Source organism: Dama dama, chromosome 11 (genome assembly GCF_033118175.1).
Source record: "Dama dama isolate Ldn47 chromosome 11, ASM3311817v1, whole genome shotgun sequence".
Taxonomy (NCBI): domain Eukaryota; kingdom Metazoa; phylum Chordata; class Mammalia; order Artiodactyla; family Cervidae; genus Dama; species Dama dama.
The window spans coordinates 41,376,967-41,391,465 of NC_083691.1; the positions used below are offsets into that span (position 1 = coordinate 41,376,967).

At 41.3% G+C, this 14,499-nt stretch overlaps 1 non-coding gene across 1 annotated transcript; it reads left to right on the forward strand.

The window, feature by feature from the left end:
• The first annotated feature begins 1,014 nt into the window (after positions 1 to 1,014).
• On the forward strand, positions 1,015 to 1,137 carry LOC133065744 (U6atac minor spliceosomal RNA). Its single transcript, XR_009695000.1, has one exon. It is a non-coding gene; the product is annotated as a U6atac minor spliceosomal RNA (small nuclear RNA).
• Positions 1,138 to 14,499: the final 13,362 nt, after the last annotated feature.

The window sequence follows — 14,499 nt, forward strand, 5'->3', positions numbered from 1 at the left end:
GAAGGCAGCTCTCCAGGCCTTCCTGAGTTTACTCAAACTCATCTCCATTGAGTCAGTGATGCCATCCAACCATCTCATCCTCTGTCGTCCCCTTCTGCTCCTGCCCTCAATCTTGCCCAGCATCAGGGTCTTTTCAAATGAGTCAGCTCTTTGCATCAGGTGGCCAAAGTATTGGGATTTCAGCTTCAGCATCAGTCCTTCCAATGAACACCCAGGACTAATCTCCCTTAGGATGGACTGGTTGGATCTCCTTGCAGTCCAAGGGACTCTCAAGAGTCTTCTCCAACACCACAGTTGAAAAACATCAATTCTTCAGCATTCAACTTTCTTTACAGTCCAACTCTCACATCCATACATGACTCCCGTATTATGGATTAAATAAGAATTGTTAAGGGGAATCTGTGCACCCTCCTTTTGGGTTCAGAAACAGACATCACCACATCACCAAGATATCTAGAGCTCCCATATGCTCCTCCTTGGCAGCCCTGTTGTTTTTTTGTTTTGTTTTGTTTTTTAACTGTGGCCACTGCTAACACAATATAAGCCAAAATAAGACCTGAGGAACAGGAGCAGTCTTCTCCATCCTTTGGTTATTCCATAGCAATTGTTACAATACTTTTTATACTAAAACTCTGGGCATGCAACCAGCCAGGGTGAGTATACTTGTGGGAAAATGAAAATGAGTATTTTAAATCAGGTCTGCCTGGAATAATCCCAGGCATAGAGTCACTAACCCCTTAGCATTTAGCAGACTATCCAGGATGAGACAGGCCTTCAGCGAACATTCATCTAATTGAATTCTGGTTTTCCTTCATCCAATGGATGGAATATAGATTCCGGTCAATGTCAGACATAAAAATATTGCACTAAGCAAGTGATCCTGAAGTGGGGGCTCAGTCCTTCCCACCACAAGATGTACATTTACACCCCCTGGGGTCTAGAAAGAAATACTAGAACTTCTATTTGTACTTAGGTTTTTTCTCAACCTTTTAATTTGGGGTATATGTCTTCTATGTGTTGTATGAAAGGAGAAAAGATTAGCCATCCCCTTGACTAGGATGGAAGAAGCTCTCTGGCCTGACAGCATGCCTTTGGTTAAGGCATCGCCACCTACATCATGGCATCTAACCCCTGTTTGGGGGCATCCCTGGTGGCTCAGATGATAAAGAATCTGCCTGCAATGCTGGAGGCCCCGGTTTTTTTCCTGGGTCAGGAAGATCCCCTGGAGAAGGGAATGGCAACCCACTCCAGTACTCTTGCCTGGAGAATCCCATGGACAGAGGAGCATGGTGGGCTACAGTCCATGGGATCACAAAGAGTCAGACACAACTGAGCAACTTTCATTTTCCCTTTCACATGTCTTATGGATATAACATATGTAGTATGTGCTTATATGTGTATATGTAGCATATACTACATAGTACAACATGCTACATAGTGTCATAAGTGTGGTATGCAGCATAGAAGCACACCTAACTACAGTAGGCAGCAGGAAAATACATTGAGAGACCCAAAGTGGGGTCTCCCCATAAGCTCGTAAGACACAACCATTCATTCATTCATTCAATCACCCGAAAAAATATCTTACTGTTCTCCTCATGTGGTGTGCCATGTTCTGTTGCCCAAATTGCATCAGACAGAGGCAAGAAAGCAGGCATCATTGGGAAGCTGGTCAAGTCCTGTCCTGTCCTGCTGCCCGTTGGACTTGGGCTGCTTCATGGCTCAGATAACTTAGTGTGGCACTAAGTTGCCCAGAGTAAGAAAATACGTACTAAATATGCACCCACCTAAGAGGATGAACTAAGATCATGGCATCTGGTCCCATCACTTCATGGGAAATAGATGGGGAAACAGTGGAAACAGTGTCAGACTTTATTTTTTGGGGCTCCAAAATCACTGCCGATAGTGATTGCAGCCATGAAAATAAAAGACGCTTACTCCTAGGAAGGAAAGTTATGACCAACCTAGACAGCATATTAAAAAGCAGAGACATTACGTTGTCAACAAAGGTCCGTCTAGTCAAAGATATGGTTTTTCCAGTGGTCATGTATGGTTGTGAGAGTTGGACTATGAAGAAAGCTGAATGCCGAAGAATTGATGCTGTTGAACTGTGGTGTTGGAGAAGACTCTTGAGAGTCCCTTGGACTGCAAGGAGATCCAACCAGTCCCTCCTAAAGGCGATCAGTCCTGGGTGTTCACTGGAAGGACTGATGCTGAAACTCCAATACTTCGGCCACCTCATGCGACTCATTGGTCGCATGAGTCAATGAGTCAACTCATTGGAAAAGACCCTGATGCTGGGAGGGATTGGGGGCAGGAGGAGAAGGGGATGACAGAGGATGAGATGGCTGGATGGCATCACCAACTCGATGGACATGAGTTTGAGCAAGCTCCAGGAGTTGGTGATGGACAGGGAGGCCTGGCATGCTGTGATTCATGGGGTCGCAAAGAATCGGACACGACTGAGTGACTGAACTGAACTGAAGAGGATGAAGATGGAAGAGGTCAACCAGACCTGGGCTTTTAATCTTGGTCACAGATGTTTCCTATTCATTACAAACTCACAGCAGTCATTTAACATGGTTCTTTTATTCACACCTGGCCTTCTCTCCCCAGCAAAGAAGGGGGTTACCTACCTGACAGAAGCATAAGAAGCTCCTGACCCTCAAAGATGCCTCCCCACCCTCCCAGATGACTGAAACTGCTCTCCGAAGGAGACGGTCCTACAGCTAAGTTAAGGAACGTGATTTTGAATGTAACCTATTAAACTTGCACTAAGTTGTAAATGACATATGCTCGGTACTCTCTAGAGAACTAGTTTTGCTAGAGAGAAAGATGGAAAAGAAGGTAACACCAGAGAACTGATCTATTAGTAGAACTGATCTATTAGTACCTACGGGTGAAATGAGTGGGTCTCATGGATGCAAAACTAGCCTTGGAAAGGAGACACCACCAGGCCTCTGGGCCAGAGAAGGAACGTTGAACTTGTCCATTCTGCCAAGGGCTGTTTTAGACCCAATACCTGCCCCCCCTGGCCTCAAACACTTAGTTACTATCGAGAGTGTTAGTGCTAGAAGGAAGTAGGCAGAGATCCCTGGGGTAGGCTGGACCCCAGCCTCCTGACTGCTGGTCCAAATTCTCCTCCAATGAGCTTTCAACACACCTGGTGATTGAGGTGAGTAAACAAAAAGAGATTAAAAACTCAAGCCCATTATCCATTTTGAAAAACTAGCTCAATTCTATGCTCTAACTATTTTGAACTGCTTAGCTCATCTTTCCCCTCTGGGGTTTTGATTATACATTCTTGACACTTCTCGGAGTGATGCCAGAAGTGGGGAGGCAGTCGAGATGATTCTCATCCATATCCCGTCACAGAGGTGAGCCTGTGAACAATGCACTGTTGTTTAACTTCACTTACACTGCAAAACCTGGGGTTAAATGTCCTGTGACAATTTGGAGGAAAGATAGAAAAGAGCAATACCCAAAGGTACCTTCCTGCTTGCCAAGGTTGAGAAACTGGAACAGTCAGACACTTACAGAGTATCCAGGCACAAACACAGTGCATTGACTTAACGGCAACTTACAGAGGGGTGATTAGCTCAACAATAGGAGTTTCTATAAATATTTTATTTCATTTTAAACAATTGCACTTTAAAATTACTGATATTAAAACTGTTAAACCCAGATCATGAGCCATATTTTAAATATGTAAAGAAATCCTTTTAATACATTGACTTCTGAAAACAATTTTAATATATATATAATACATATATACATAGAGTTAGCTAGCTAGGGATGCCAAAACAAAGGGTCACAGACTAGCCTGCTCAAATGACAGTAATTTATTTCTCCCCCAGTTCTGGGAACCAAAAGTTTGAGATCAAGGTATCTGCAGAATTGGTCTCAGAGGCCTGCCTCCTTGGCTCATAGATGCCTGCCTCTGTGTCATCATGCGGTCTTCCCTCTGTATTCGTCTGTCTCCATGTTTCCGCTTTTTACAAGGACACCAGTCATATTGGATTAGGGCCCATCCTAATGACCTCACTGAAAGATGCCAACTCCTCCTTCTAAGGTATGGGGGCTAGGATTTCAACATTTGTGTTTTAGTGGGACCTATTTCAGGCTGCATATAGTGTATTGTGCACAGACAACTGAGCATATTTGCTCTAATTGTCACAAAGTTTCCTATAAAACCTGAATGTGATGCATGTGACTGCTAGTTTCTAGTCAAATTCTTGTATCACATCCTTAATAGAAATGAAGAGGGTCTGTAGATTATAATCTAGACTTCTTATAAAGGATAACACACACACATGATATTAGGATAATTTTCCTCAAAGGAACAGCTACTCTTTAATTCTGAACATTTTAAGACATCCAGAATCACTTTCCCTAAGCAATTATGATTTTACAAAATGCTGTCAAGACCATTGCAAAGTTTTACTGCCCAGACAGAGCTAAATGCCTGGAGCTTTCAGCGGTGATTTATTATTTACTCTGGAGGTAGGTTGCTAAGCAAGATTTATTCAGTAAGAACAGAGCCATCCGTAACAGTACAATATATGTTTGACTGCGAAGGAGATAGTTTTTCACCATTCCCCCAGAGAGTTTGTCCTCCATAAGAAGAAAAAATGTATCTTTGTGTAAGTTTTCATCCTTTTGTGAAATCAAGGGTACCAGTATGGATTTAACAAACCAGTTTGACTTCAAATGTTCTCATTTGAATTTTAGCTCTGAGAGATTTTCAGAATAAAAGCAATGGGAGAACAATACCCAAGTTCATTGATGGAATCTGCTGGGTATTTGCTTTACCTACACAGGGCTTTTATTTTCTGAGGAGTTGCTTCATTGCATTACAGTGGCCTAACTCACACATTCATACCAGCTTGCAGGAACTCCAGATTCCTAGGGAAAAAAGAGCACTAATAATGCATATTTGCCAACTTGGGTTTTCAGAATTGGTAACAAGGACTAGAGACCAATTGCTGGCCTGCTTCCGCCCCCTAGTGATCATAACTGCTGCTTTTTGCTAAAGACAGGAGAACTGAGGCCCAGTGAAATAAGCTGCTGCCTACGTCCCCCACTTTAGCAACCTATTCTCCAGGTACCCACAGCCCTCCAGCTGCCCTTCCACCAATCTCAGAAAAGGGAAATGATGAACTCATTCACATTAAGGTGTCCAGGACTGAAAACTTCCCTTCTCCCCAGACTATGCGTTTTAACAAAAGCACTGAACCAAAAAGGCAATGCTGCTTAACCCAAAATAATAAATCACCAGTAGTAGAAATTTAGAAAATTAAAAAATTTTAAATAAGAAAGACTTTTTTCCCTAGGCCTTTTTGTCTTTGTGTTTTGGAGGAACGTCTTTGAAAAGTTATCTAGTGCCTCAATTTCTTCAAGGAATTACATCCTTTTCTATAATCTGGAGGAAAGGTAAAAAAATTATCAGAAGACCCAACTTCTGATGTTCCATTTCCCCGACTTCTCTCCTCCGTCATCAGCTGCTCCCACCCCTGTCCCTGGCCGGAAGGTCGGCTCTGGGTGGCAACCATGTCCAGCAGGGCAGCTCACCCCCCAGACACAAAGCGGGTGGAAACATGAACGAGAAATGTTTGGTTGGACTCCAACCACCTCCCCTAGCTGTTCCCAGGATCCCGACCACAGTCCCTCAGTGGGTCAAGGAGTTCTTCAGGCAGGTGGCCAATCCCCACCATCGCTTTTGATCTGGAAAGTAGGGTTGAACAATGAGAGTTAGACTAGGAGACAGACCCTGGGAAGCTTGAGAGGCCCTGGGCAATGTTTCTGAACTCTGGCTTGAATGGGTCGTTCATCAAACCCCTCCCAAGTGTTGGAAATTGGCCTCTCCCCAACCAGGAGCAATGCCAGAGGGTCACCCCTGCCGCCAGTGCCCAAGTTTAACCTAGATGGAACCAGGAAGCAAAGGGAAAGAATGCAGAGAGGAGGGCTGCTTGGTGTCGTGGGTGTAGCTTGCTGAGAAGCCATAGGGACCCATGAGTGCCTCCAATCTGCCATCACCAACTCCCACAAACACAGAGTCTGTGGAAGGAGAAGCCAGTGGAGCGTGACTGGTGCCTGGAGTCAAAGGGCTGGTTTCAGCTCACAGTCTCAACTACATGAAGTACTGTGACATGGATAGAATCTGGTGTCTGGGTAGCTGTGCAGACTTTGATGACTTTTATGCCATCTTTTAATTGTCAGCTCAAACATTACACCCTCATGGACAACCTCTCTGGCCCCACAAATCAGATCAGATCACCCTTTTATAAACTTCTTAATCCCTAATAATTTCTATTTATCACGTGCATCACCATTTGTAATTTTATAATTTATGTGTGAGATGATTTGTCTAATTTTTCCCATACTGCATTCTAAGCTCAAAGTGGACAGAGATCTCCTCTCTTCCATTTAACACCTCTTCCCCAGGACTAGAACATAGAATAACTTCAATAAGGATTTGAGAAATGAATGAAGCATCCTGAGCCTTTATCATCTATAAAATGGGATGATAGTACCTTCCTTGTAAGTTTAAAGTGAAGATTTAATGAAAATATATTTGTGAAAATTCTACCCTGTGTCTGACAAGGAGTAAGGCTCAGAAGGGGGTCATTCCTTTGCCACTTTCTCTTCAGAGGCCTACCATATGTAGATGGACAGTTGTCCCTGGCCACCAGAGGTGCCCCGAGCGGTAAACTGAGCCAAAATAGAAAACCAGAGACCTGAACAATCCACAGATTCCATCAAAAGTCCCTGAATAATCAAAAGTAGTTGGCACATTACAATTCATCACCTCTTCCCTCTACGTGTCCCTTGATGGCAGGAAAAGTTATCTCCAGCTTCACTCTCCTTTCCATCCCAGACAGAGAGTAGCCAGAGGGACTGTAAATTCATTCCTAACATTTTCAGTTGTTTGAGTTATGTTCTACAAGAATTAAGAAGGTGACTTTAAAAACATGAAGGAGAAATAAAGGTTGCACTTCCCAGAGCAGAGTACAGGTGTAAAATGAAACTGAACTTTTAATATGAAACCGCTCTGGAGGAGAAAGGACTAAGAATATTTTTATAGAATACTTGCATTATGGGTAATTTTTTAAAATCCAGAGTTCAACTTGCATGACATTGAGGCATAAGTCTACCACTTAATGACATTTATAACTCTGTAACAATACGTTTTGTATAAATTACTGCTGAGGCTTAACATTTCTGATTATGATATATAGAATAAAGTGATGTCATAAAGGCAAAGTTTGTAAGTTATGATCTGTCCTGTTGCTTTAAATAAGAGGATTTCTGGAGACAATCGCCTTGATGAATATAAACTCAAATGAACCTTGAATCTCTTCAATTATTCTTATTTAGAATTCATTTTCCTTTGAACTTTCATTTAACTCAAAGCATAATCATTCCATTATAAATCAAGCGAGAGCTTGTCTTTCCTGCAATAACAAGTATGCTTTAAATAATGAAGCAACACCTATGATCATAAAAGATAACGTTTCCATGCACCAAAATACAAAAGGTAAAGAGATTTATTATCTTAGTTCAGTAACGATGAGTTGAATATTTTTGTAGCAACAGACATCTCTATTCCAGATAACACTTTTTATTTGACTTCTTAGTGTATTTTCATTCCCAGAAGGCCGGGGTGCCTTATTATCAATGAGAGAAACCCACGATGCAACACACAATGCTGCTGGTGACTGAGAAGGTCAGCTCTCTTTTTGTTCAGTTTCCTGAGTAGGATAATGAGTATAAATATCTCTCAGCCTCCCTGGCCCTCTTTTCCTTTATGAAAGAGCTGGCCTAATCACCCTAAATTCATCCCAAACTCCAAAGGAAAAGACTCTATGAACTTTACCTTCTGTACAGAATTATGGTGAGGAATCACTAAGTTAATGGAGGTGAATATACTTTAAAAGGCATAAAAGTGCTATACATATCATTTGATGGTTTTCACTCTGTATTTTGTAAATATTTCTACACATCTACTAGGTGAACTATGCTATTCAATATAACATAGATATCTCTGGGGTATCTCCAGGGTAGTACAGATGAAAAAGTATGATGAAGAGGGTCTTCTGGAGTTGCCATAATAAATTCTCTTGGATGATATGGGAACCCCACATTATACCAGGTCAAGTGACCAAACTATCCCAAACAAGCACCTTTTACCCCATTGAAAAAATCTCACCAGCAAACAAAACACAGAACTAAGCAGGAAGTCTGGGTGGTTGAATGACTCTCTTCCTGTTATCTCTTTATGCATTTCATCTTCAAAGCATTGTGACCTGTCTTCAATACACCCTCGGGTGTGGGATTTACATTTTTAATATTGGCATTTATGACGTGGTGCTTTTTTCTGGTTAATTGGTATCAGAGCAAAATGTTTGCCTCTCTCTTGAAATAAATCTCTTCAAGAGCTTCAATCACACATTCTTTTGTTCTATCCCTCATTTCAAATGGGCTCTATAAAACCGTACATAATCTTCTGCCTCTCACGTTTTTAAATCTGGGGGTTTATGCTTTAATAGCTTTGATGTGTGTACTCTTTAGCCTGTTACTTAAACCGTGTTCCTCCCCGCCTGACACCCCACTCCCCCTCAGCCTTACAAGCCTGTACCCTCTGAGGCTGAAAGGATTTATTTATCATCCAGGATGTTTCCATAATTTTGGAAACATATGTTTCGAAATTACATTCCAATATCTCATACTTTGTTCTTTGTCTTGCATCTGTTCTGTAAAAACAAATAAAACACACATAATTATATTCCAATGGCTGCAGAGTCTATGTTTCCCGCAAGAGTTGGTTCTTCCACAAACAGTAAGAGTCACACAACAAAGGCACTTACACCCCCCTGCGATGTCATCCAAATCTCATTCTTGTGTTAATTAGAGCTAACCAGTGATAATAGCAAACTTCTACCACGTAACTGGGAAACTTTGACTCCTTTCCAAAGCTATTTCAGTCTTACAGGATAATCTCTTTATTGAAAATTAGCTATTGTTGAAAAACCAAAGACATAATACTCAACCATGCATGGACAACAACTTTCGTAATTTTTATCCTCTCTGGTTGTGACTTGCATCAAACATACTTTAAACAATGCCCTTCTCTCCCTGAAACATCTTGGTGGAAAGATAGTAAGTCAATGCACAACAAAACAGACCCTCCAAAAAACCCAAAAAATAAACCTGAATGAAACATAGAGAAATACTAGGCCAAAATATATTTCTTTTTTCCTATAAGTACCCCACCACACACCAGCTCTCTCCTGCTCAAGTCTTTCCCACAACAAAAACATTTCACTCACACACACACACACAGAGACCATTTAAACATAGAAGCCCAATCATTTTACATCCACCATTTGACTAGAATGTTTGATGTCAAAATTAGATTAATTAGCATTAAGACACTTGAAAAAGCCCGTCAAAACTGAGAACTACTATTCAGCCTATTTATTAAAAACAAGATTTCCCCACTGAAATGCTGTCTCTCCTCAAGGTTCCATCCGTGTCACCGTGATCCTTGTACTCTTTAGGTAATAAAAGAAATTCTGGAACTGAGAAGAGGGAGAAACCTGATGCCTGCAGTGGTATGCTGGTAGATATTTAACAACCAGCTTGAGTGAGAAAAAAAACTGACTTGTAGCATTTGTTAATTTCCATGATATGAATTCCTCCATCACAGCCAATTTCAAGCTACCACTGGGATGCTGCTGAAGTGCACGACTGGGAATATCTCTGCACGGCTGGTTCCTACCAGGTGGTCAGAGCTGGTTTCCACCACTGGACATCTGCGACTCCAGACTAAGAAATATCCCCAGCACCTTTCACATCTGGCAGCAGTTCTAGAGGTAACTCTTGTCATTTGCTCTCAACCGGTCTGTTTCTAGAATGATTTTCAGACATTCCTGCCAACATCCGGGGCCAAAAGGCACTTTATACTAACATGAGATCATAGGTGGGGAGGCTAGTCTTAGTCACTGAGTTCAGTTGATAGATAAGGAAACCCACGTAAATCCCCGCCCCCAGGTGATCCAGTCTCAGCATAAAGATATATTCAAAGAAAACACAAAGACGACTCCAGAAGCCTTGAAAAACACTATCAGTGTGGGATTTTCTTATAAAGTTTTATGCCAGTGTTTCACCCAGACATCTTCCCAGTCAATCCTCCTTAGCCATCTTATAGTTTTACAGTTACAGTACAGGCTGAACACAAACACACACGCACACTTTTTCTCTCTTGCACGTTCTCCCTCTCCATGTCACACATATGCACGTGTGTGTGTGTACACACATGCATCGATTCTACCTCTTAACCCTATCACCCCCGCCCTTTACCGCAATCCCCCTTCACTTATATACCACACTCAGTACCCTGACTGCCCCCCACAGGCACAGGTCCCTGGGCAGCCCCATTCTCCTCCCAATCTGACTGCCTTTCTCCAAATCTAGTGACTCATATTCTCTATTCCATTACAGTAACACAAGGTATTTGTCAGTGTGACTTTTGCAGCATCACAGTTATAAGAAGAAGGAGCATTTATCTTTTCCTCTCTATCATATTTGAGTACCTTATACCTAGAGACCCAGGAAAGTCGTGCAGACAAGAGTCACACCAGGCTGCAGGGCACAAGGATGTTCTTCTTAACCACCACTGCTAATTCTCTGTCTACAAAGAAGTCACTGAGGGACCTTGGCCAAGTCAAACTTCCTGTGCCTCAGTTTCCTCACCTGTAAAATGGAGCTTATAATAGTACCTATCTCATAAGGGATAGAGGGGAATTAAATGAGTTAATATACAGAGGGTGCTTAGAACAGTGCCAGGTACATAATAAGAGCAATTATATTAGCCATGTACCAACTAGTAATGTTAACCAGTACCATCAGCTCTGCACAGCCTCTAGAATCCCACAACATTTGCACAGTATCTTCTCATATGGTCCCAGGGAGGTGGCAAGTTTTTTTAAAAAAAGGTCAGATAGTAAATACTTTAGGCTTCACAAGCCACACACAGCCTCCATCACACAATCTTCTTAGGGTTTTTAAGTCTTTAAAAATGTAAGAGACACAAGTGTGTCAGTCACACATTCCCTCCGCAGGTGTTCACTTATCACTTATGTGCCAGGTACTTTTCTGGATGCTGAAGCTGCAAAGATGGAGAAGTTAGCATTCATCCTTTGGGAAGGGATGCTCATAGCCTGATACAAAGACAATCATAGCACCGTGTGGTGAGTGCTTAAAGGAAGGGGTGTGCTCTGGTTAGGGGAAGGTGATTGATGAGAAGGGTGTCCAAAAAGGAAAAGACTACTTGAGCTGTACCTTGAAAGATACAAGGAATTCACTCAGCACACAGAGACATAAGAGCAAAGAGGTCTTCAGAAAAATTGCAGTTTCTGGGATCAGAGGAGGCCCATAACATCCCACAAGGTCAGTGAGAGCCAGATCAGGAAGTTAGGTACCCTCACACTCACTGAGGCACTGAATTTTATTCTGTAGGCCTCTCGTTTCAAACTCTTCAGCACAGAAAAGTTGTCTTCAGGCAGTGTCGTCATTCAAAGCCCTGGATTCATGGAAAGCAAATCTGGGTGAACTGAATGGTAAATTCAGAGCCCCTCTCTCCTGCTGGCCTCCTGCACCAGAGGCTGATCAGGGCAACCTCTGTGACCCCTGGCAGCACAGCTGGAAATCCACTGCTCCTGGCAATGGGCAGTAAGCTCAGGGTCCAGGAAAGTCCTGTGATTCCACTTAAATTCTTCTGAAGTCAATAAAATGCCATATATCTTTATCTATTTTCATTTTGAGCAGACATCCCGTTCTTCCCCAGCAGCACCTCTGCCTTTGCTGGTTGCAGGCCTGCTCCATGCATCTTAACACTTAATTACACACTGTCTTAGGCCATTATCTAATTGTTTCTTGAGTATGTTTTCTCTCCATCTAGATGAATTGGCCTAAAGATAGGAAGTGTATCTTGCTTCTCTAGTATCTCACTCAATGAGGAGATGTTATTGAAGGAAAGAGCTCTTCTGACCCCAAGATACTGAGAGGAGGAAAGTGTTTTCAAGCAGAATAAGAGCAGTAACACAAGGAAACATCTCCCAAGATAAACATTAACTTAGTGCATGGAGTATTTAGTGGGGAGGTGTTTATGTGTTTTAAGACTGAAGGTTTTTAATAACGTTTTGATTAGAGTCCTCAGTTCACAAAACATTATTGCTTTGGGTTAGGGTTCTAATTTCTATTTAATTAAATTCATCAATTTTCCAATTACAGTTTGTATAATTGAAGTTTTGCTTAAGAAATATTTTCCCATTCCTATGTTCCAAAGATGTTCTCCTACGTAATGTTTTACAAACTGTATTGTTTTACCTTTAATGATGTAGCATCAATAACTGTATATGGTGTGAACCAGGGAGCTGTTTAAAATGTGTATATGAAAACACTCCAAAATGTAGTGGCTTACAACTAAAACTAACATTTATTCTGCTCACACATTTGTGTTGTAGGTGGGGATCAGCAGGGATGGTTCATCTTTGCGCCATGGAGTGGCAACTGAGATGGTTCACCTGGGGCCAAAGGATGCGCCTTCAGGATGGCTCGCTGACAGGTGAAGGATGCGCCTTCAGGATGGCTTGCTGACAGCTGGCAAGGTCATATGGCTGGCTGTCAACTGGGAGCTCACCCAAGGCTGAGGGCCGCAGGTCATAGTTCCTTCCCACCAGCACCTTGACTGTCACAGACTGTTTGAGCTTCTTCACATATGGTGGCTGAGTTCCCAGGGAAAAAAAAAAGTAACGGCAGTTTATATCACCAGTGTCACTTTATATCTCCTATCTTCAGAATTCATTTAGAATTACTTCTGCTGTCATCAAAACCTGCCCAGAATCAAGGGGAGGAAACATAAAAGCCACATTTCAACAGGAAAAGTGTCAAAGTCACATTGTGAAAAAGCACACGTAGAGGGGAGAGAACATTGCAGTCATCTTTGGGAATAGAATTGGCCACGGGATCCAACTTTATTAGCAGTTCATCTCTATCATTTCTGAAGTTCCTTTATACACAGTCTCTCATGGAGCTCTCTACTCTCACACTGCTCTATTTCTCTGGGTTTTTTTTCCCCACATTAAGGCTAGTGATGTGTCCATATGTAATAGGATAACTTTCTTCTCTTCATTTCCCTTTGTTGATGAAGAGACAAGACAAGGATCTCCATTATCATTCACTAGTGTTAGCACAAAACTGGACTTCCTAGCCAAGACTACGAATAAAGAAATAGAGGTGTGAATTAGATTGTGAGTTATTCGTGAACCTTTATTTTTCCATATTAGTTTTTAAATACATCTATCAAACTCCTAAAAATAATCCTTCTGGAATTTTCTTGGGATTGCCTTAACTTTATAAGTTAATTTGGGGAGGATAAACATGATGTTATATTGTCATGCCACTAAAATGCATTTACTCTGACCATTTCTTCTGACTACCTTTTATGGCTTTTAAGCATTTTAATATTTCTTCTATAGAAGTCATATATTTTTATTAATCCCTAAATATTTCATAGTTTTGGTTTGTGCCATGAATATGATTTTTACTATGTTTTTTAATCTCTTTTTGCTAGAGTTGAGTACCTCTACTCATATTCATAAGCTGATCTTGCATCTGGCAACTTTGCTTAATTTAGTTGAATCTGTTGCTTTTGCTATGTAACAATCACATTATCTGCAAATAATGGCAGCTTCATTTCTTCCCCTCTAATTCACATGTCTGATTTCTTTTTTTTTTTTTTTTAGTTCATAGTCTTGGCTAGGAAGTCCAATATTGTGCTAACACTAGTGAATGATAATGGAGATCCTTGTCTCCTCTCGATCTTAAATGGAATGCACCTTTCTCCAATAAATGTAATTTGTGTTTTAAGTTTTTCATTACAGGTAGGTATCGGGCTTTATTAAATGCCTTTCTGTATCTACTGAAATTTTGTGATTTTTTTCCTCCTTTTGTCTATTAATGTGTTGAATTGTATTACCATGTTGAATCATTCTTTTATTTCTGAATAAACCTCCTAAATGACAATATATTTTTAACTACTAACAGTTGATAAACTACTACAATATTTTATCTAGGATTTTTATATCTGTGATCATAAACAAAAGAGGTCAGTAATTTTCCTTTTATATATTGTCATTATCCAATTTTAAATAAAAGTTATTTTTTAACACAAAAATGAGTGGGACAGGGACTTCCCTGGTGGCCCAGTGGGTAAGAATCCACCTTCCAATTCAAGGGAAGTAATTTTGATCCCTAACTGGGGAACTGAGACCCCCACAGGCTGCAGAGCAACTAAGCCCATGCATCAGAGCTAGAGAGAAGCCCATATACCACAGTGAAGACCCCCCCATGCCACAGCTGAGACCTGATGCAGCCAAATGAATAAATAAATACTTTTTTTTAAATGAGTGGGACAGCTTTTGTTATATTCTCCTT